The sequence below is a fragment of the Oryx dammah genome, unplaced genomic scaffold (assembly GCF_014754425.2).
Source record: "Oryx dammah isolate SB20612 unplaced genomic scaffold, SCBI_Odam_1.1 HiC_scaffold_9, whole genome shotgun sequence".
NCBI lineage: Eukaryota > Metazoa > Chordata > Mammalia > Artiodactyla > Bovidae > Oryx > Oryx dammah.
Genome location: NW_024070193.1, coordinates 36621519 through 36646632, shown reverse-complemented (window position 1 = coordinate 36646632; position 25114 = coordinate 36621519). Strand labels below are relative to the sequence as shown.

General features: G+C 37.8%; 1 protein-coding gene and 1 long non-coding RNA gene across 2 annotated transcripts in view; both read right to left on the bottom strand.

Moving 5' to 3' along the window:
• Nucleotides 1-25114, bottom strand: part of CNTN4 (contactin 4) — a 1027325-nt gene that overhangs the window by 473037 nt on the left and 529174 nt on the right. The gene's annotated exons all lie outside the window — the stretch shown is intronic.
• LOC120867666 lies at nucleotides 18484-19652 on the bottom strand. Its single transcript, XR_005721959.1, has 2 exons — nucleotides 18817-19652; nucleotides 18484-18782 (listed from the first exon to the last, which is right to left on the bottom strand). It is a non-coding gene; the product is annotated as an uncharacterized LOC120867666 (long non-coding RNA).

Sequence of the window (25114 nt, the reverse complement as noted above, 5' to 3'; positions counted from 1 at the left end):
GTTAACCTGATTTCAATCTTCTCAGATAAAACAAAATAAAATCCAATTATTTATAAATTAATCCCTTAACATAGGATCTGATACATTGTGAGAACTATGATTAAGACACAAGAACCAGTTGGTGGAGATGACTGACCAACATCGGGCTCTGGACAACCAATGGGTTTTCCATAGTACATACTAACTTCTAGGGCTATTTTCTTTTCACTGAATTATGTAGTTTTTAGTGTCAAATTTGCTTCCTTTCATACTGTACATATGAACATCTAGCTAATCTCTGGGGGTTACTAAAAAATTTTGTAAGGTTCACTGACAGAAGCATTCTGCTAACTACATTCTGCTGTTACATAATAAATGAAGTCTCTCAAAACATAGGAATCATTGCAATAACCCATCATGCAGGATGGATTTTAAGCTTAGAGTGACTATTTGCCATTTGTTCATCCCCTTAAGCTAGATTCCTGACCTAGTAACCTAGGTTTCCTACCAGTCAGTAATGATGAATATAGAAATAAACCATAACACACTGCCTTGAAGCCATAACTCTTAGGAGACACCATTAAGACTTAATTAGTTTCTGGAGAAGAGATGGAGAACTTAGCCTGATAATACTACTACTCTCACATCAGCCAATATGGGTGAGATTTGATGGGAATACACTGAAAAGCCTTTTGTAACTTGGTCAACTGGTAATAAATGATAGGATTAAAGCAATACCATCTCTTAATGAACTTCAGAACTTGATCACATGCAGAGAATGATTTTGTCTTTACCCAGGCACATCTTTGTGCTAATAAGACTGTGTACTGAGAATATTTATTTGGTTTTAAGTTTTACCCATTGTTTTAAAAATGGAGGTTATTCAATAAATTCTAGAGTCAAGATTTTATTAAACACATAGCATATATAATTACATATATAAACATTATCCTAGAGATATTTCATATAATTTCTCTCAAATTTTTTCTATAATTTGAAAGAAAAGATTTCTCAGCATTATTTATGCTTTACATACTAATAAGTGGTAGTTGGTGTTTTAGTCACTTGGTCATGTCCGACTCTTGTAACCCCATGGATTGTAGCCATCAAGCCCCTCTGTCCATGGAATTTTCCATGCAAGAATACTGGACAAGTTGCCATGTCCTTCTCCAAGGGATCTCCCAACCCAGGGATCAATTTCGTGTCTCCTGCACTTCAGGTGGATTCTTTACCACTGAGTCACCAGGGAATCCTAATTAGAGACAGGAATATATTGGGGCTGTCAAGCAAAGATGTCAGTATACAGTCAAGGATTTGCAAATTTTTTTCCTTAACTTTAAAAAATATATAGACAGTGAATGTTTTAGTAACACAGAGATGTAAAGGTAACAAATATTTCAGGTTCCTATGGTTTCTTTTGCTTTTTTGTAACATCTCAGTTCTGCTATTGTACCATGATAGTAGCCCTAGATAACATATAACCCAATGAATGTGGCTTTGGCTCAATAAAACTTTATTGACAAAAATATCTATAGGGCCAGAATTGGCCCAAAGCTCTATTTTGCCCAGCCTCTGATATAGAAAAACAATTACTTAGCAGAGGATAAAAATTATATTAAAGAGAAACATACAGAAGGTTTTCAAGTTGAGTTTCGGGGGAAGTAGAGAATGACAGTGGATAAATAGGAGTTTGTAGTGTAATTTCATCCCAGAGTATCATCGACTCTATAACAACCCACAAGCTCTCCCTTTAGGAAAAATTAAAAAAAAAAAAAAAGCATCAGGCATCATTTGAATTGAAGCAGTTCAATCATTACAAAGTCTAACAATTTCAGGGATGACAAACCTGGAAGCATGTGTCAGGAATCCTGGAGTCCTACAGGAGGGACTACACACCCTGTCAGATCACCAAGGAGAGAGTCATTATAGCCTGGGCCCTCTGCTTCCTATTAAACTTACAAAATCTGGTCAACAGCCCAAAAGACTGGAGCACCCACAATGAGTACCAGAAGTTAGTCTATGAACCTGGAATGGAAAAGACTAAGGTCAAAGGTCTTTATTAGAAGAGAGATTATCTCATTCATAAGTCAAATAGTGATCATTTGCCCTGGAAAAATGAGGTATTTTTAAAATTTTTGCTTTAAAATTAGATGCTGTTTTAGTCTACTGGGGCTGCCATAACAAAATGTCATAGACTGCATGACTTAAACAATAGAAATGTATTTTTCTGCAGTTCAGGAGGCTGGAAGTTCAAGATCAAGGTGTTGACAGGGCTGGTTTCTCCTCAGCTTGTAGATGACCATCCTCTCTCTGTGTCCACTCTTGGTCATGCCTCTGGGCATGCCTCCCTGGCATCTCTTCCTCTCCTTATAAGGATGCCTGTCCTATTGCTTTAGGGCTCCGCCTTTATGACTTCATTTAACCTTAATCACCTCTATAAAGTGGCAGAGGACATGGCTACCCACTCCAGTATTCTTGCCTGGAGAATCCCTATGGACAAAGGAGCCTGGTGGGCTACAGTCCATGGCGTCACGAAGAGTCAGACATGACTGAGCAACTAAGCACACTTAAAGATCCTGTCTTCAAATACACTTACACTAGCATTTCGGGCTTCATTATGGGAAAGATATTCCAATGTATGAGATTCCCATTTTGGATACATTTTCTGAAGATATAATATCCCTATAACCAATGATCATTGACCAAAGTTAAAGTATTCTAAAGTCTACAGTAGCAGTAGTTGGATTATTACTCTACCAATTATCTTACCCTATTTGCCACATAATTGGGCAAGGTTTTTTTGTTTTTTTTTTTTTTTTCAGAAAAAAATTATATTGTGAGTTAAAAATAAACTTGTTGGTTTTGTTCAGATTTAAACTATCACATTTAGAAAAATTATTTTGTGAGCATTTAATCACACTTTTTGGTATGTCCAGTTCTGAATTATCACCAGGAACACGACTAGATGGCTTTTAATAAAGCAGTTACTGCTCTGTACAAATCAGACATGGACAGGTTCAAGGATGTTCAACTGATTTTTCAAGACTCAGATCTGATTTCTTTCCAATTTGAGAGAATAGACAGCCCTATTCTCATTTCACCGACCCTGATAAAGGCAACTAGGGAAAAAATCCCACTTCATCATTGCCTACTGATGGCAATCAGAGAAATTTGGAAATCTTCCCTCAATAGTTACTTAGATTGGCACAAAACTACATAAGATATCCATTGCATTCTATCTGGAGTGGAAAATATTCTCATGAATCAAACCTTTTAAAGACTTCACTCTTTGTGCTAAGAACAGAGCATTGAGGAATAGCAAAGTGGGTCTAGGGAGCCACTTTCCTTAAGGTGCCCTACTCCAACTCCCAAACATGCAGCCCCAGCCTTCCATGCCTGCTACTCTGCTCTTGACAACTACTTCTTACCTGCTGCCTCACAATTCCTGTCTTGTCCAAATTTTCTCTCCCCTATGCTGCTGCTTTGGAAAGCAGCTGATAAACTAATTTCTGCTAAGAGGGATCCTAATCCAACTGCCTTAATATGCTGAGCTTCCTCATGGCATTGGTGCTTAAACAGGGAGTGCTGGAGGGAACCAGAGTTAATGAACGTGTGTGTGAAAACTGGTGGAGGTTAAGGTGCACACAAGGCCAATGTTAGACATACTGCTAGCTACAGAAGCCACTTCAACCACCTCTAACTTACACTATGAAGCAAATCGCTCATCAATCTGTACACAAAAAGTCTGCCATCAGGATAATTCAACAGTGGCAAAAACTTGACGACTGTGACTTTTATGACTCTAAAGAGAGATGCTTAATGTTACAACAAAAACTAAATCAGTGCCTTCAATTAAAGTCTGGAAGATGTTAATGAAACTGTTAATTAATATTATAATTCATTGTAAATTCATTATAATTAGTAACCTGTGATGTATTTGTGAAAATGAAAATAATACATGCTGGCTAATAGATACATCATTCATACTGAGGCAGACCCTGCTAATAAGGACAGTTCACAATCACTCTAAGTTTACCAGACTAAAGAAAAAAGATTAAACATACATAAGAAAAATGCCAGCTTAATAAACTTATAGGCTAGAACATAAACATGACTTGTAATAAAGAATGAGTAGCATCAAATCAGAACTGAGCGCCTTCCTAGTTTAATACAAAACACATTTTTCTAAGCTACTGACTATGTAGAAACACTGTGAAGAGAGTTGTCCAACACCAAAAGATGCAATATATACAGTTCTTGTCCTCAAAGGAGGGTGAGAAACTCATCCCAGCTGCTAGGGGCTTGAGTTTAGTCCTGAGAGTTCTGAATCTCAAGAAACACCTCACACCCTGCAAAGTAGGATGGTCAGATCCCACCTCGACAAGTCTAAGTTTAGACTAGCAGGAAGTGAAGGCACAAACCAAATTATACTAAGCTGACGAGCAGAGTGGGGAGTGAGGACCAAGTCTAAACTGGATATAGACATCAAATGCTAAGATTATAAAGGAAGCACAGATGTAATTCTATGTATCATCCTTGAATCACATCCCAAAGACATGGTAAATGTGAGAAGTGCTGTTGAGATGTAGAAGCCCAGACACACTGCTTCCTCCCTGTAACAACTTTTGCATCTCTAGCATCTAGTAATTTTGAGTAAAAAAGGGTAATCTAGACTCTGTAAATTAAATTAGAGGCGAACATCACAGAAACACTAAATAGACTCTTTACTAACCAAAGAGTCTGTCTAAATAATCTGGATAATCTCAAGCAAGTTTCTGGTTTTCAGGTACAATGTAGCCACAGATTAAAAATGTAAAAAGCTGTCAATCAACTACAGTTCAATTTTTAAAAATTAAATTAAAAAATGTAAAGAGAGACAAATCTAAGACAAAATGACTCTGTCCTCTTGCCTTGAGTTATTATTACCCTTTTAATGATACAAATAGCTTTAGTTGATTCACTTTACTATTAGGAAAAGTAGATTTGAAATTTTTTTATACAGGACAAAAGGCACAATTGTAAGGAAAGAGCTTAACTGGCTCAACCCTACTAAAATGTATACTTCTGTTCTTCAAAGGCTGCAAATAAGTAAGGAAAGGCCAGTCCCAAACAACAAATTGGAATAAGACATATTATTTAAATACATATATCTGGCAAAGGGTAGTGTCCAGAACTTCTTCAAATTATGAATACAACTAATCCTGAAGAAAACTGTCCAATGACTTAAAATGGCAATTCATAGAAGAGATAGAAATGGTCAATAAAGAAATAAAAACTGTAAATTAAAATCACATTGTGATACCATTTCAAGCTAAAAAGATTGTTAAAAGTTCAGAAGTCTGATGGTACCAAGTGTTGGCAAGAATTTGAAGGAATACCATTAGACACTGTTGGTACAAATTAAAATAGAACAGTCCTTTGAAAAACAATTTAAAATTATCTGAATTGCAAATTATCTTTACTGTGAATGTAAAAATACACATGATTCAATGCTTAGAATCAGAAACAGCAGAAGACATATATGACGAGATTCATAGCAGCACTTATTGCTAACGGCAAACAAAACAAAACAAAACAAAACAGGCTATCAGTAGTAGACAGATAAAAAGCTATGGTACATCCATTCAGAGGAAAATAAAAGAAAAGTGATAATAAAGTAAGAATTATAGCTAATTGTAACAGTATGGATGAATCTCAGAACTCAAAGTGAGTGAAAAAATGAAGTCACGAATTTCAGTACGACTCCTTTCACATCACGTTTATATTTATTTGGAGATATATGTGATAAAACTATAAAAGCAAGCAATGGACTATTAAACATATTTCAGGCTACTGGTTACAACTGTCAGGAGGAAAGAGACTGGGATCATAATGAATCATTCTTAGAATTTCAAAGATAATGGGAATGGTGTTTTCTTTAAATTGTCTTTAGTTTTTGTTATATTTTGTATTCTTTATACAGTATAAATACTTTATAAAGATTCTGGTATAATGCCCTAATATTTACTGAAACTAATTTTTAAGATACAATATAGGCTTATTATATGATAAGTTATCATATGAGGTAGGTACTGGAATTCTCCAAATCACCAAGTCTACTCTGGCATCCTGGAGTTGAGGGATCTACTAAATTTTTTGAGGATGAAGATAGTGGTGGGTAGCAATTCTTATTAGGCACATAATTAAACTATTAAAACCAATACTGGTGATTTTATATTAAGCATTATCTATGTATTTATAACTGTTTGAAGTGCTCTAAGTATATCATTTCATTTATCCCTCACCACCACCCTGTAATTTAGGTACTGTTACTATTCCAAGTTTTACAGATGAGAAAACTGAGGCTTAGTAAAGTAAAATAATATCTAGTCAACACTATACATCTAAGAAAGTATTATAGCTAAAATTGAGATCTAGGAATTCCAATTCCAGAACCAGGACAGTAATCACAACCCAAACTGCACTTATTTAATGATATAAAGGTTAATACAGGGATGGATTGCTATTGATTAGTCTGAAAATCATGCTATGTTCCTGAGTTAGCATCCAGGTAGCAAGGTTTGATAATTTGGAGTACTCCAAATTATTTTTTATTCACAGTACATGCTGACTTGGCAACACACATCACACTGAATATACCAAAGTACAACTTCCACTTCATCAAATGTTTAAAAACAGTAAATCCTTAAGAAGTCAGACTTCAACTAATATTAAAAACAATATTCACTGTGAGAGTTCATAGCTTTTTTATATGCTATGGACCCTTTTGATACTTAGATTAAAACTATGCATTCTTTCCTAAAATAATGTTTTTTGTACATAAAAATATATATAGAATTACAGAGGCAACTGCTTATAATAAAATGATGCCTAAAATGTTTTAAGTTTGTGTGATAAGATAATACATTTCTGAGGTGAATATAATAACTCTAGTATTATAATACTCTGTTATATTGTTATTCTTTATGACCTGTGTGTGAGTCACTCAGTAATGTCCAACTCTTTGCAATCCCATGGACTGTAGCTTGTCGGGTTCCTCTGTCCACAGGATTCTCCAGGCAAGAATACTGGAGTGGGTTGCCATTCCCTTCCCCAAGGGATCTTGCCAACCTGAGGATGAAGCCCGGATCTCCTGCATTGAAGGCAGATTCTTTACTATCTGAGCCAACAGAGAAGCCTTTCTCTTTATACCTTATATATATTTAATAAGTATTCCTGTAAATGCCTCAATATATATTGAAACTGTCTTTAAAAATAGAATATTGGCTGATTACATGGTAAGATATCATATGAGGTGGGTAAAATAAAATTCAAAAATTTCTAAGTAGTGAATCAGTTCAGTTCAGTCGCTCAGTTGTGTCCGACTCTTTGCGACTCCATGAATCACAGCATGCCAGGCCTCCCTGTCCATCACCAACTCCCGGAGTTCACCTAAACTCATGTCCATCGAGTCGGTGATGCCATCCAGCCATCTCATCCTCTGTCGTCCCCTTCTCCTCCTGTCCCCAATCCCTCTTCCCATGAGGTGGCCAAAATACTGGCATTTCAGCTTTAGCATCATTCCTTCCAAAGAACACCCGGGGCCGATCTCCTTCAGAATGGACTGGTTGGACTTCCTTGCAGTCCAAGGGACTCTCAAGAGTCTTCTCCAACATCACAGTTCAAAAGCATAAATTCTTCAGTGCTCAGCTCTCTTCATAGTCCAACTCTCACATCCATATATGACCACTGGAAAAAGCACAGCTTTGACTAGACGGACCTTTGTTGGCAAAGTAATGTCTCTGCTTTTGAATATGCTATCTAGGTTGGTCATAACTTTCCTTCCAAGGGGTAAGCGTCTTTTAATTTCATGGCTGCAGTCACCATCTGCAGTGATTTTGGAGCCCCCCAAAATAAAGTCTGACACTGTTTCCACTGTTTCTCCATCTATTTCCCATGAAGTGATGGGACCAGACACCATGATCTTCGTTTTCTGAATGTTGAGCTTTAAGCCAACTTGTTCACTCTCCTCTTTCACTTTCATCAAGAGGCTTTTTAGTTCCTCTTCACTTTCTGCCATAAGGGTGGTATCATCTGCATATCTGAGGTTATTGATATTTCTCCTGGCAATCTTGATTCCAGCTTGTGTTTCTTCCAGTCCAGCATTTCTCATGATGTACTCTGCATAGAAGTTAAATAAGCAGGGTGACAATATACAGCCTTGACGTACTCCTTTCCCTATTTGGAACCAGTCTGTTGTTCCATGTCCAGTTCTAACTCTTGCTTCCTGACCTGCATATAGGTTTCTCAAAAGGCTATTCAGGTGGTCTGGTATTCCCATCTCTTTCAGAATTTTCCACAGTTTATTGTGATCCACACAGTCAAAGGCTTTGGCATAGTCAATAAAGAAGAAGTAGATGTTTTTCTGGAACTCTCTTCCTTTTCCCATGATCCAGCGGATGTTGGGAATTTGATCTCTGGTTCCTCTGCCCTTTCTAAAACCAGCTTGAACATCTGGAAGTTCACGGTTCACGTATTGCTGAAGCCTGGCTTGGAGAATTTTGAGCATTGCTTTACTAGCATGTGAGATGGGTGCAATTGGGCGGCAGCTTGAGCATTCTTTGGTATTGCCTTTCTTTGGGATTGGAATGAAATCTGACCTTTTCCAGTCCTGTGGCCACTGCTGAGTTTTCCCAAATTTGCTGGCATATTGAGTGCAGCACTTTCACAGCATCATTTTTCAGGATCTGAAATAGCTCCACTGGAATTCCATCACCTCCACTAGCTTTGTTCGTAGTGATGCTTCCTAAGGCCCATTTGACTTCATGTTCCAGGATTTCTGGCTCTAGATGAGTGATCACACCATTGTGATTACCTTGGTCATGAAGCTCTTTTTTGTACAGTTCTTCTGTGTATTCTTGCCACCTCTTTTTAATATCTTCTGCTTCCGTTAGGTCCATACCATTTCTGTCCTTTATCGAGCCCATCTTTGCATGAAATGTCCCTCATAAAGATATTTTGAGGTATTTTCAATAACCATTAACATAATATAAATAAACCAGTGATTTCTAGTGGTGGTTAAGGTACAATAACTAATGTAATTAGTTGATTATTACCCACATTTATAACTTCAGGTAAAATGCTGTATTTCAGTGAAAGGTGAATGAACACTGAATTCGATTTGCTTGGTTTTGTTTTTTCCATCTGTGGCTGCTGCTCAATAACTCCCAGCATACTAGATCTTAGCTTGCTTCTCCAAGCTAAGATGTAGCTCTTAGCATGATCTGGTTTGACTGATCTGGTTTTCCCAGTCAGGGACAGTGCGCTCCTCTTTATACTGTTTCATTCAGGCTGATACAGATACCATTGTTTTTCACTCCGTATCGCCAAGCCCTGTGATGAATCCAAGCAATTGTAGTTCCAATGCTTGCTCTTTCACCAGGGAGCAGTTCTATGATTCATCATTCCCGCCACACAGCCTTCTCTCCTGATATAGGAGTTTGACAAAAGGCAGAGCACTTTGGGAACCAGCATTCATCATACTTGTTTGTACAAACCTGATTTATGTTTACCTCCCCCCTGACCTCCCCGCCCCTCTTCTGTCTGGATTCCAGTAGGAAGCTCCACAGTAACAGCTAAGTATCATCCCAAAGCCCTGGTAAAATGGTCACACGGTGGAAGAGGATTAATAGCACACTCCAGCCGAATATCTGGGCAGTGATCCATAAAACTCAGAAATGACTGTGGAGCTTCAAAATAAGGAGTTAAAATGACAAAAATACATGGACCATGAATGGGCAAAATACTGGAGTAGAAAATCAAGAAAGAAAACATGAGAATAAAAATGAAAATAAAAGAGAATTAATCTCAAAAAAAGGATTCTTCAAGAAGCTAATGTTCAATATGTACAGAATCATGAGAATATCATCCTTGAATGAGGGATTTGTCATATTTGGGTGAGTTGAAAAATAGCTTTCTACAGCTTTGCATCATTTTTTAAGGCAAAAAGAAAATCTGCCCTCCAAAACACAACATAGATCTTTAATTTCACCCACTCCTATGCAGGTAACGCTTTAATAGCTATAGACAATTTGCTTTACTATGTATAAATACAGAATCAATTTTGTGTAAGGAAAAAAACAAAAACTAAACAGATGTGTGTCTCCACTGTCCTCCTCTCACCTACTTTTCAGTCTAGGAGATCCATTCCTTAAGAGGACTGGTTTTGGAGTTAAAGTATACTGGGCTCAAATCCTAGCTTTTCCATTCCAGCTGTGTGATCTAGGCTAAGATGTCAACCTCTCTGAGCTTCTGTTACTTCATCTATAAATGGATATATTAACACTCTCTGTTTTATGGTTACTGTGAAATAGCTTATCTTAAGATAATGTTTATAAGGCATTTCTCAGAAGCTCTGTCACATATTCAGTAAACAATAATAATTATATTAAGTACCATTATCCCTTATAATTGCTCACGTTCCAGGTTTTTCAGCAGTTTCCTCTACTGCAAAACATACTTATCTTACATCTATACTTCAGAATCAGAATTGATGACTCTCCCAATATAATAAGTTATACTAACTGAACATTCTTCAAAAGAAAGATAAATCTTTGAAAGTGTTACCACCCCTCTGTGATACCCATGACCGGTCACTCAACATCTGCACAAAGACTGTTAGTTTCGGGAATTCACCTCAACAAATCTTTATTGAGCAACTGTTAATACTTGACCTGCTGCTAGTCTGGTTACTTGTGTGATATTTTTAAAAGGGTAACGTCACATTAACTGCAGCTAAGCATCTCCTGGTATCACCCTGGCAAAGTGAAGTCCTTATCTTCTGTCTAATGAGGGCTACATTAGCAGCTCAGGTTCCTATCTAGAAGTTACTCTTTTTTATTAAAAGGTTATAAATACAAGATCCCTTCCTCTTACCACAGTGAGAACCAAAAATAGGGTAAAAAGCAGCAAGTTGAAACAGCAAAGCAAAACGCAGCTATGCAGAGCAAGATCAGATTTAGAGAAAGGGGCTATTTTCTAACATTTAGGATAGAAATGAAACAAAGTGCCTCAGCAGTCTCTGTGACAAAGGATCCCTTAATGTTAATTCCATGCACTTAAACAGGCAAGTGAGGCTGTGATTTTTACAGAGCACGACAGGAGCCTGGAAATTCAGATGTGACATGACAGCATGCAATGGTCTGGACAAGTCCTGTGGAGGGCATGGAAAGGGAGCCAGAGAGGACACTGCCCTTCTGGACGGGTCTAAAATGAAGCTGGATAGGGCTCATTTTTGTGACCTTACCTGCTTAAGGTCGTCACTGATATTTTTGTGAAAGAAAATGGGTCATAATGCAGTGAAAAAAATTCCTTATAACTATACAAGCTAAATGTATGCAAACTGTATTTGGCTTTCATTCCATGAGATTTACTAAGTCTTTTTCCACTTAATTTTTTTGTGTTATAATAAAATAAAAGTTAAGAAGAATCCAGATTCCTTCATAGATCATTACTGAAATAGGGTAACTAACAGACATCTGAGAATTACAACCAAAATTCTGGTCAAAATTCAGCACATAATATTCTCTTCCAGAATGTTCTTAGACTGACTCACTCCAGTCCCTATTCCTGAAGTTGTACTTTTATATACATTGAAGATGATGAGCAGTAGAAGAGATAGGCACTGCTGACATTTACTGACAATATTCTATGTGTCCAACAAGATGCCAAGATTTTTACAGTTTTCTCATATAATCTTTCCAACAACCTTATATGTTGCTGTTAGTCAGTCTGACTCTATGTGACCCCATTGACTGTAGCATACAAGTATCTTCTGCCCTTCATTATCTTCCAGTTTGCTCAAACTCATGTCCATTGAGTCGGTGATACCATCCACCCATCTCAGCCTCTGTCACCCCCTTATCCTCCTTTCATGGCAGACACAATTTGTATTATTTCATTTGTAAAGATGGAAATTATGATTCAGAGAGGTCCACTACTGACCAAAGTTCAAATATATACTTTTAAAGCCAGATATCAAGTCTTTTTTATTTTATGTTGAGGTTCATTTCTCATAAAACATACGGATTTATTTTGTTAAACATCCAGGAAAGAGGTCTAAAAGATAAAATCATGCTCAATCAAGCAATTCTTAACAGAGGTGTTTTGCAGTTTGAGTGTCATGATTCAAAGGAGGGATGTTATTACAGAGTCTAGCGTTATGTCTATTTTGTCCATAAGTGAGAGTTTCAGATTTCCTAAAATCCTATTAATCCTATGCACAAGGACATTCTTCTGTAAACAGATTTTCCACTTAAATCCAAGCAATTAAAAGAATTAAATCCAACTTGTAGTGACATTCACTGAGTCTTTTATGAAAATAAAAGTATAGGGTCATTATTAAGTCCTACAACTTAGATTTTCATGTACTCTTCATAAATTAATACAGGTCTTAAATTCAAAACCACTTTCTGCATCACTAGATTAGCTCAGACAGAGGTGCATTAAGCAGAAAATAAATATGATTTTATATAGTACAGTCTTGCACTGCTTTCAATTACTCAGTCTTAGTATAACCAAATGAATGGCCAGCTAACTGACAGTTCTCAAAGCTCTCCAGGGATTGGGGATGATAAATCATTGCTTTCATGTCCTGGCTACTGTAAACAGTGTTGCAGTGAACACTGGGGTGCATATACATATACATATATGTATATATATATATATTTTTTAATTATGCTTTTCTCCAAGTTTATGCCCAGGAGTGGGATTTCTGGGTCATATGGTAGTTCTATTTTTAGTTTTTCAAGGAACCTCCATACTGTTCTTCACAGTGGCTGAATCAGTTTACATTCCTACCAACAGTGTAAGAGTGTTCCCTTTTCTCCACATCCTCTTCAGCATTTATTGTTTGTAGATTTTTTGATGATGGCCATTCTGACCAGTATGAGGTGGCACCTCATTGTAGCTTTGATTTGCATTTCTCTGGTGATGGACAGGGAGGCCTGGCATGCTGCGAGTCATGGGGTCGCAAAGAGTCGGACACGACTGAGCGACTGAACTGGACTGAACTGAGTGATTAGTGACGTTGAACATCTTTTCATGTGCTTACTGGCCATCTGTATGTCTTCTTTGGAAAAACGTTTACTTAGGTCTTCTGACCAGTTTTTGATCGGGTTCTGTATTTTTTTGGTGGGGGGCAGGCGTGCTCAGTCGTGTCCCACTCTTCATCACTCCCCGGACTGCAGCCCACCAGGCTCCTCTGTCCATAGAATTTCTAAGGCAAGGGTGGGATGCCATATCCTACTCTAGAGAATCTTCTTGATCCAGGGATCAAACCTGCGTCATTTGTGTCTCCTGTACTGCAGGAGTGTTCTTTACCACTGCGTCATCTGGGAAGCACTGATTGGGTCCTACTATGCATAAAATAAGACAACCAATGGGAACCTACTGTATAGCACAAGGAGTTGGGGGGGGGAAGTAAATATATTTTTAGGACATATATCAAGTTAACCTTAAAAATGCATTCCAAATACATTCAGTTCAGTTCAATTTAGTCGCTCAGTTGTGTCCGACTCTTTGCGACCCCATGAATCACAGCACGCCAGGCCTCCCTGTCCATCACCAATTCCCGGAGTTCACTCAGACTCACGTCCATCGAGTCAGTGATGCCATCCAGCCATCTCATCCTCTGTCATCCCCTTCTCCTCCTGTCCCCAATCCCTCCCAGCATCAGAGTCTTCTCCAATGAGTCAACTCTTCGCATGAGGTGGCCAAAGTACTGGAGTTTTTCAGCTTCAGCGTCATTCCCTCCAAAGAAATCCCAGGGCTGATCTCCTTCAGAATGGACTGGTTGGATCTCCTTGCAGTCCAAGGGATTCTCAAGAGTCTTCTCCAAATACATTAGGTATAGACAAATACTGTTTGATTCCACTTATATGATGTATCTAGAATAGTGAAATTCATAGAGTCAAAAATACACTGGTTGATGCTAGGGGCTATGGGGCGAAGGGAGGGGCAATGGGAGTTAGTATTTAATGAGGACAGTGTTTTGATTTAGGAAGGTGAAAAATATGAGAGACAGATGATGGTGGGAATTGCATAGCAATGTAAATGTACTTGGTGCCACTGAACTATATAGTAAAGTATGGTTAAAATGATATGCTTTATGTTATATGACTTTTACTACAGTAAAAAACCAGGTCACTGCCTGAGTACACATTTGGAGTGAAGTGATGCTCTTAAGCTAGGGGGGAGTGCGTGGGAGGAGATACTCATTTATACTAGAAGAAAAAAAAAAAAACACCAGGTACAGAAACAGGGGCTTATTTTCTATCAAAGAACAAGAGATTATGAAATTGAAAGGGTTAAAGCCATCAGCTCTGAGTACTTCTGAGAAAATGAAAGCATAACAAATGCTCTGTACTGTCTTGTGGCCAGAAAAGCTGTAAGCAGTCACAGCCCTGGTAGGCTGTCTATGTTATGTAATTAACATGTTTGATCAATACAAAAAACATTTCAAGGAAAAAGTGCTTGTTCCCTCATATTCTTCATCAGCACATAAAAAGCCTTCTCTGTAAGGATATAAAAATAGTCATGAAATGAGCTGTGTGATCCTTAGAACTAGATTCAGTGGGACTTGCCCTTTCTCATTACTAAACCAAATGGTTCTTGCAATGTCAGTCACTTTACAACTGTGACCCAATGACCACACATGGTGTCTGATAAGCAATTTGAAAGACTTTAGGAGAGAGCAAAAACAGAAAATTAAGGTAGACATAGATGCTGCACATGTTTTCCCCTAGGTGCAAAGTGGAACGTTCTCTCTCTATTCCTCAAGCTATTAGTTTGAAAAATATTTGCACCCCATGTGGTTCCTATGTTGCATGTGTGCCTATGAATCAATCTATATTGCTACTAGGGGAAGCCCCGTTTTGGTATTTTTTAGTCAACTACAGCTGGGAGCAAGAGCCCAAGAATAGCATGTCACTTAGATTACCACATTTGATCTTGATGACAGCTCTTTGGGGGAAATATAATATTATTTCTTTCTTTATACTTTACCTTTACACATATTGAATATGCACTTCTGAGGTGACAGAAAATATCCTCAGTGCTACTGATGACACAAAGATAAAAAGATGTGGTCCCTATCATTAAGGTCGCTATTATTACAGAAAGACAGTGAATTGGACAGACACTCCCAGGCAATGTGATGAGGCTACCATCTTGCTATCATGAAGCCCTAAAAGAGAGGCACCAGGACAGCCAGGGAATACCTTCTCTATATTACTGACAACAAGTTCAAATAACCTAAGTAATTTCCCAAGTTCACACAATTATGTTAGAGGACTTATCATTTCTAACTCACATCTACAGATTTCAAGTTTACTATTCTTTATACAACACTAGATGGCCAAAGTGTCTGAAAATATCTCCCAATTTTAAAGGAACTGTTTCAGAGCAAACTCTGATAATTATTGTCAGATTGGGACTATCAGATGAAACCTTGTTAGGTCTTACTGATGTCAAACCATTGAAACCATATTATGTGAGCAATGGTGATAATAGAAATTTCCAATAGGAAATGAGCAAACGATTTAACTTCTCTGTGCCTTAGTTTCCTAGTTTGTGGAATGGGGCCAATATGAGTGCCTATTCCATAGCCTGTTGTAAATATTAGGTGAAGAAAAACCTATCTATAGCTTAAAAAAGTTTCTGAAACACAGAAAGTGATGGCTGGGAACATGATTTTTATTTGCTACTATTATTTGGCAAACCACAACCTATATCTTGAAAATTCCAAATAATTTCATGTAAATGTCTTATATGACATATTTTAGATATGCACACTTATCTAAATTCCTATTATAGATGTTTGTACGTTTCCTAAGTAGCTCTTTAAAAACTACATCATCTAAGCAAAGAAATTATAACTGAGAAGAAAGTAGAACATTATCATTATGAAAGAACATTTGCATTACTGGGATTAACTATGAGAGAATGATGCCTAAAAAGAAATAAGGGCATCATGAAAAACTAAGATTTTAAATTTTTGCTAAAAAATCTAATCACAGAAGATCTGTGTTACTTAAATACTATGTAAGGAATAATTAACCTCAATCCTTGATGCATTATGCCTACAATGTTAGTTTTAGCCAACTTATGGAAATATTTTAAGACTAGAAAAAAAGGTATTCTAATCCTTTTATAAGTCAGTCCTAAAGATTAGGTGTGTCCCAGCTTTCCCTGCAAGCTAAACTCAACACACTATGGATACATTTGTCCAAAGTTTAAAATTTCATTTATTCTAAATGTATTTTGGTGATGATTGCACCACTCTGTACATTCTGTACATTTACTAACAAATAAAATTTACACTTAAAAAAGGGCATTTGCTGCTGCTGCTGCTAAGTCGCTTCAGTCGTGTCCGACTCTGTGCAACCCCAGAGACAGCAGCCCACCAGGCTCCCCGTCCCTGAGATTCTCCAGGCAAGAACACTGGAGTGGGCTGCCATTTCCTTCTCCAATGCATGAAAGTGAAAAGTGAAAGGGAAATCACTCAGTCGTGTCTGATGCTCAGCAACCCCATGGACTGCAGCCCACCAGGCTCCTCCATCCATGGGATTTTCCAGGCAAGAGTACTGGAGTGGGGTGCCATTGCCTTCTCCAAGAAAAGGGCATTTAATGGTATGTAAATCACGTTTCAAAAAGGGTACTTTACAGATTCACTTATTTTTTTTCAGCAGATTTTTAAAAAATATTTTTTGTAAGTGGAATTTAGTCAGATTCTAAGTATAATATGTTTGGGGTGAAATCGTTCAGGAACTTCATTCTGCTGTCTTAATCCAAGAGAAACCTCAACAATTTAGTTTTAAAAGGGGCTTTTAAAAATGCAAAGTGACATAAGACATAAATCCCTTTACCTCCTTCAAAATAGATAGAGGACTTCAAGATATACAGATGTGAAAATGATCTGTTGGAATTTAGACACAAAGAGATTACAGATTCTTTCATATCATCACTGACACCTGCAAAGTTTAATTAAGCTGAAAGTCACCAATTTCTGCTCAAAACGCTGACTAGTGGCTTGTTAATTAGTTGCTTTTCTCATTGATTAGCAACTTACACAATACCCTGTTATAAATGGCTGTAATGCTTGCCTTGTTTCAGAGCTTAATTAATACGATATAGACTATTTAACAATTGTGTCCTTGTTTGATTTATGAAGCAAAAGCAGAGAATTTTATTGCTAATTCCAGTGATGAACAAAAAAATATTTTCAAAGCAAGTGAAAGCTGATACAATAAAACTTCCTTTGTCTTTGGGAAAGTTTGATGAAAAAGCCATCACTGCTTGTCATGAGCAATCAATTAATTTCTCAGAAATCGTGTTGTCAACAAATTTTCAAGACTACTTATTTATTTTCAATAAATAAGTACCCGTCAATTTTTAGTCGTCCAAATTATAGTTTGGAATGCACTGTGGAATTAATTAAAATAACTGTGTGGGCACTTCTCTGCTTTTCTATATGCAGATGACTCTCAAATCTCTATCTCCAGACCTAGTTTCTTCCTGGAACTCCAGGCTATTGTACCCAACTGCTTCCTTGGTATCTCTACCGGGAATTTCAACAGGCACCTCTGACTTAATAGGTTCAAAAGAGAATGCTGGATTCTGACCATCATCTTTCCCGGATTCCACTTTCTACCCATCTCAGTAGAAAACAATTCCTCTCTCCACTCTGTAGCTTAAGCCAAACATCCAGAGAATTATCCTTTCTCTCATTTCCCTACTTCCCATGACACCTGAAACCCATACTTATTTTGCACATTTCACTATTACTACCTTGGTCTTATCCATTGTCATCTGTCATCTATAACCTGGGCAACAACTGAACATTACAAAAAAGTTCAAGTATAGTTGATGTACAGTATTATATAAGTAACAGGTGGACACTATAGTGATTCACAATTTAAGGCTCTATTCCATTTACAGTTATTATAAAATATTGGCTATATTACCTGTGTTGTACAACATATCCTTTAGCTTATTTTATATATAATAGCCTGTACCTCTTAATCCTCTAACTGTACTTTGCCTCCCTATGATACTATGCCATACCATCCAGTATGCGATCTTGTCACTTCTCAACATGGACCTTTGCAATGGCTTCCCAATGTGCCTGGAATAAATATCTATCCTTTTACATTTGATTACACAATCCCCCATGATCTAGTCCCTGTGGACCTCTCTGACCTCTTCTCTCTCTCTCCCTTTGCTCCCTGCATTCTCACCCCAAGGTCTCGGCACGAGCTATTCCTAATATTCAGCCAGCAGGTCCTCAGAGTTTTACACACAGGCTCCTTACCTTCACTTTCTTTTCAATAAGATTTCAGCTTAGGTGTACTTCCTCAGAGAGGACTTCCCTGACACCCTAAAATAGCCACCTATTTATTTGTTTTCAGAGTACTTTTCAGTATTTTACTTTTTACTGTTTTTCTTTTTTTCTAGTTAACATGTTGGCTTGTTTTTTATTTCCTCAATTGAACATAAATTCTATAAGAACAGGAAACTTAACTGTCTCATTCTCTGTTCTACCCACAATACTTAGAATAGTGGCAAGCATAAAGATGGCATAGTATTTTTTCCTTCTTGTTGTTGATCTGCGAGATGTCTGGACAGATTTGATGAGGTTTATTCAGCACAGAGTGACTCTACACTGGTTTTCTTTCCAAAAAGAAAAACAAACACCTAAGCTGATGGCCAAACTTTTTTTCTTTTTAACAGCAAACTTGGTTCTGTATTCATCTTTAAGGAGAACACTTATGACATACTCAGGAAGGATAAATAGGAAACTTAAGCAGATCTTGATATTAAAACTGAATCTCACCTTATGTACGAGATTAACGTCAACCTTAAGGCAAAAGTCTGAGTCACAATTATCCCCACAAAATGCCTCTTTATTGCCCGGAAGCATGCTATTCATGTTCTTAGGTATTTTTGTTGCTGTTTAGTTGTATCCAACTTTTTTGTGACCCCATAGACTGTAGCCTGCCTGGCTCCTCTGTCCATGGGATTTCCCAGGCAAGAATACTGGAGTGGGTTCTTGGGTATATCACTTATAAAGTACTGTGAATGTAAAAATGCAAACTAGAACCAGTGCTTTACAACACATTACTGAATAAATACATTGTATAACCTATCTGCCTACCTGACTGCTGTTTACTCCCTTTCCTCTGTCTAATAGAATCTAATACTTTCTTATGATTGGCCCGGCCCTAGGCATCAGTGAATAAGGCCCATTCCCAGGCCTGTGGTTGAATCATCATGGTACCGTTTTTCTTGCCAGGTTTGGGTGTGTGATTCAATTTTGGCCAAGAAATGAAGAGAAACAGGCTGGGACAGTGTCTGGGGAAAGGAATCATCACTGACAAAATATATGAGAAGAACAGAACTGTTTCCACTGGACTTGGCATTTCCATCAGAGTTTCAAACTATGGCAGCAATCTTAAGAGCAACTAAGTGGTGGTTCTCAGAATGATAGAGCAAATTAACAGGGGAGAAAAGCAAAACATGCCATTGCACTAGCAATTTGCAGGTTCTGGCTTCCAACATGCAAAATACACTTCTGTTGTTGTTCAGTCACCAAGTCTTGTCCAACTCTGTGACCCCATGCACTGTAGCATACCAGGCTTCCCGATCCTTCACTGTTTTCCCAGAGTTTGTTCAAACTCATGTCCATTGAGTCAATGATGCCATCCAACCATCTCATCCTCTGTTTCCCCCCCTTCTCCTCATGCTCTCAATCCTTCTGTATCTGTAAATACATGCTCACGGACAGCACCCTAAGATGTTTCCTGTTGTCGCTCATGAAATGAACTAGGATCTACAGAGTCACAAGCAGATCCACTTCTCCTATCTCAGGGTCACTCAGGCTAGTACCCTTTGGGTCAAACAGTGTGAGAAACTGCTCGTGCTATTTAAATTGTTATTTCTTCCATAATTCCTTTCCTTTTAAGTTTGCATAGCTTAATGTGACTAAATTAAATGCCTGTATCTTGAGATATTACTCTGCTTCCATCTGTGATACAGATATCATAAAGTACATGTTGATTTCTTTAAAGAGTTAAGAGAAGAAATGCAATTTGTCACATGAATTCCTCAATTAAAATAACCCAGAAAATATCTATTATCTACATCACTCTCCCTGGCTGAAAGCCACATCTTTCTAACTATATTCCCTTAGCGTTAATAACGTTCTCTACTATGTGAAACTAGTATTAATATATGTCATACCTTGACTTCAAAACTGCTGCAAAAGCACCTGCTTGTGCTCCAATTTCAAAAGCACACATATGCCTTGGTTACATTAAGTTTAATAGTAGACTTCCAGTGGAAAACGTTACAGTGTTTCCAGCCATTAATATGTTATTATCTAGTCATACGTAATAGAATCTTTGTCGACACATTTGTAGAATATTCCAGTCCCTATGCATCCAGAATAAAGCCAGCCCACCTAGTAGTACACATCACTATAGGTTTGGTGCACTGAAAAGCAAAGCTCACCTGACTTTAGAAATATTAAAAATTTTAGAGGCATCTGTATAAGTGATGCCACAGGGGCAGTCTGTTACACTACGGAGAGCCAAGCATCATAGCCAGTCTCCCTCCCAAATGTATTTCCTAAGTGTGTAAGACACCTCTTAAAAATCTGTTCTCCCAGCTCCATCCTCTGTCCTGTCCCCATTCACCCTTCCTTTCTGCCTCTAGATTCTTTCTTTCATGAGAACCCTTTTTCTATTTAAAATATAAGTTAATTTAACGTTTCTAGGATCCTTTTTGTTCTATATTCCATCCATTCATTGGGTGTTAAAAATGAAGCCCAAGCCAGGTGGGCACCAGGTGGCCCAGAAAAGATGAAACTGAGACATTGTGTGAGTGTCTAAGTCTTCCTCCTATTTGGACCACCGAGTGGATTTATGAACAGCTGTCCCACCTGGAGAGTACCACCCGTCCTGCAGATGGGAAAATCAGACTCTGAACAGTCCTCTAGGCCTCACAACTAGTTACCTTGCTACTTATGTTTCCATTCATAACATTACATTCACATCAATACATACTGAATCAGGGATAGTGATTGAAGGGGCACAGAAAAAAATAGAACGTACCATGGTTCTCTCCAAACTTGGGTCTCCTATTGTGCTTATAGGGTCTTCTCACTACTGGACCTGGGCAGGGTCAGGTCCATCCATGCCTCTCAGAGGAGCACCATTTTCCTGCAAAAGCCAACAACCCAGATACCTGGCTCTTCCCTGAGCTCTTGGAGATGAAGCTGGGGAGATGTTGCCAAGCTCATGGGCTGCTGCTCTCTTTTACCTGTATCCACCTCTGTCTCACAGCTATCCCCATTCTTGAAAGGGTCTTATCTATAATAGACGTGTTTTTAACAAGTTCCATTCTTTCTCTTAGGTGCTGGGAGGACTTTTGCTTCTAAACCTCTCCGGCATGAGCTGCAAAGCTGCACATAGAGCATGTGGAGTATGATTGTTTAATGAGTATTGTAAAAAGAGGTTAAGTGTATGAACTATCACATTCCATCAATATGACCCATCTACACATTTCTAACCTTTGCTGAAGAGACCTGTAAAAAAGGGGTAACAACAGTATCTAAAAAGATTATCACATGGAATAAATGAGATAATACATATAAAGAATGTTAGAGAGAAACAATTTTGGTGAGAACAACTCTATTTGGAGAAAAAAATTATTCAGTTATGTTTACACAACCAAAACAAATTTAACCACCCATTCCAGGTCAAATGACTTCCTGCATCATATACTCGAAAATGTATTTTCCCCAAGTTATTAACGGAACACAATGTCAATTTCTTTTGGCAATGGAAAACACAAGCATATTCTCAGATAAAACACTCTACAATGTTCATAACAGTTGTTCTTCCACTTGGCTGCATGTTTATGATTTTTAAATGCTCTGATATTAGTCTTATACCATTAAATTTCTTAGAAAAACAAACTAATAAAAATTTCTTTTGTGTTTTCTTCTCCACTTAAGGTTTCCATTACATCGAGACTTTGTACACTTACAGCACACTGATCCACCCCCATAATAACAAAATGCACAAAGTAGAAGGTTTTACTAGATGACAAGTTGTCATGAGTTTCTGCAAGTGCTGAAACATGACTCAGTGGAAACAGTTGCAAAAAAAGGTGAGGAGAGCAAACACGCACCCATAAAAAGCTGTGCTGCTGAAAGATGTTAGAATGGATTAACTGAATCATCTCTGAAGGCCACAGCCTTAAACTTTATCGTGTATAGCAACAGTAATTTAAAAATAGCCGCAGGTTTCTGAAGACTTAGAAAAAAATGCCTTTAGGAGGGCAACTCAAGAAATAAAATTATCTCATTATGCAAATAAGGGCTAAGGTATCAGAGATGCTCTTTAACATTGTAGGTGTTTTTCTTTAGTAACAGAAGATTACAATCACAACAGTAGAAGCGAGAAAACTGGGCTAGACCCTAGGTTATTATGCAAAAGGCAGTCAATTTCCTAAAGGTCTGGTAGAAGCAAAATGATGCACTTCTACATTTGGAAATGGCATCCTTGACAAGAAGAGATGAAGTGAATCCATAATTATCTTATAGGAAATGCTCAAAAAGCTTAATTCCATATTAAAATCTTGGAAGAAAACAATTAAAGGAGGACTCCTATTCTTTGCATTTCCTTTAACAGTCTACTTTAGAGTTATTGCAAACCAGTATTTATTCCTTGATAAACAACTTGTAATACATTTGTTATGTGACACACATAAGGAGTACAGCAGTCGGGACAATAAAATTCCCATCTTCTCGCAGTGTGTACATAGAGTGTTTATATGGAGAGAGACAGACAAAAGCCAAGAAGGAAAGGCGTAGACATATTAGTAAGGACTATAGCAAAAACGTAGAACAGGAGTGGCACACAATATAGCAAGTGTAACTTGTAAGACACGGTCTTCTATATTTACTTATATTAATACTGTGTACGTTGCTTTACCCAGTCAATTAGACACTTCAGTATCTAACATGTGCCAGGCACTGGGTAGGTCTAGGGATAGAGGAATCAATTATAAATTAAAAAAGGATAAAGATAAGCACATATTTTTGTTTGGGTGAACATGTTCAAAATCAAGGTGAAGAAAATAAATTTGGGGTATATGAAACCAGTGCTGACATTTGTTTAATGAAACAAAATGATGCTAAATGTAAGGCTATGCAAATCTAAAAATATCATTTTATTTCTAGCAAGGGAGAGAATGCATTTAAAAATTGAAAAAATAGAAGAGGTTTTAAAAGAGAAAATATATTATTTCAATATAAATCTACTACATAATATGGGGCTTCCCAAGTGGTGCAGTAGTAAAGAATCTGTGTACCAATGCTGAAGATGCAGGTTTGATCCCTGGGTCAAGAAGATCCCCTGGAGGAGGAAATGACAACCCACTCCAGTATTCTTGCGTGTAGAATCCCATGGACAGAGGAGCCTGGATGACTAAGTCCATAGGGTCACAACTGATGCAACTTGGCACTTATGTGTATGTGTATATAATATAGAAATATGCATATAAGAAATATGTTTAGCATTTAATTTTTCAAGCCCCAAAGATTTACTTTCTTTAGAAAGTACACTGTAAAGAAACTCATTTGTAATCTTTAATTTTTTCCCACATCCTCTTTCTTTCATTGAAGTACAGTTGATTTATAATGTTGTGCCAATCTGTGCCATACAGCAAAGTGACTCAGTCATACAAACATGTACATTCTTTTTTTAAATTCTTTTCCATTATGTTTTATCACAGGAGATTAGATATAGCTCCCTGTGCTGTAAGGTAGGATCTTGTTGTTTATCCATTCTAAAAGGAATAGTTTGCATCTACCCACTCCAGATTCCCAGTGCATCTCTTCCCCCTAAACCCCTTGGCAACCACAAGTCCGGTAATCCTTAATTTTTAATTAACTTATTTAGAGTTAAGTTAGAGAGTTATCTGACTGAACTCATTGCTCTTGAGAACTATCTCTACTTTATAAATACAAATAGCTGTTTTATTGTTCTAAATTCTATATTAACCTGTCAGCCCATGAAGCATGCATATTTATTTTCCAAGAAAGCCTAGTAGAAGGATCAGGATTTCCATAGAATGGCTCAATATGACCTGGCTAAAGTACTAGAGGGTTTCTTAAACCTGTTTTGTTGATTATTTTACCTCAGAAGATGATGAAAGGGAAGGAACACCAGACTGTTTATGGGATGTCAGCATCCCCAGGCACTCCCATGTCTAGAGAGATTTTCCCAAAGGTGGAACCACAGGGAATCAGAGAGTTCCAGCCACTACTTCCTTGCCATTCATCACACTCAAACAAGTAAGTCTTTCAAAAAGTCTATTGCTAATAAGGCTCAAATCAGATGGTTTATGTGGTGGGCTAGGGCAAATGCTTCAACTCCTTTTCTCTGCCTGAAATTCCTCCAGCTCACAGCACAAATGCTCACCTGATGTCGACATCAAAACTGCATCATCATCTCATGCGGCTATTAAACAGTTGAAACAACACCTAACATTTCGCTACAGTCAAGTTATTTCAAACCCTTGGTTAGAAGGGGAAACAGTGGAAACAGTGGCTGGCTTTATTTCCAGGGCTCCAAAATCACTGCAGATGGTGACTGCAGCCATGAAATTAAAAGACGCTTACTCCTTGGAAGGAAAGTTATGACCAACCTAGACAGCATATTAAAAAGCAGAGATATTACTTTGCCAACAAAGGTCCATTTAGTCAAGGCTATGGTTTTTCCTGTGGTCATGTATGGATGTGAGAGTTGGACTGTGAAGAAAACTGAGTGCCAAAGAATTGATGTTTTTGAACTGTGGTGTTGGAGAAGACTCTTGAGAGTCCCTTGGACTGCAAGGAGATCCAACCAGTCCATCCTAAAGGAGATCAGTATGGGTATTCACTGGAAGGACTGATGTTGAGGCTGAAACTCCAATACTTTGGCCACCTCATGAGAAGAGCTGACTCATTGGAAAAGACCCTGATGCTGGGAACGATTGAGGGCAGGAGGAGAAGGGGACAACAGAGGATGAGATGGTTGGATGGTATCAC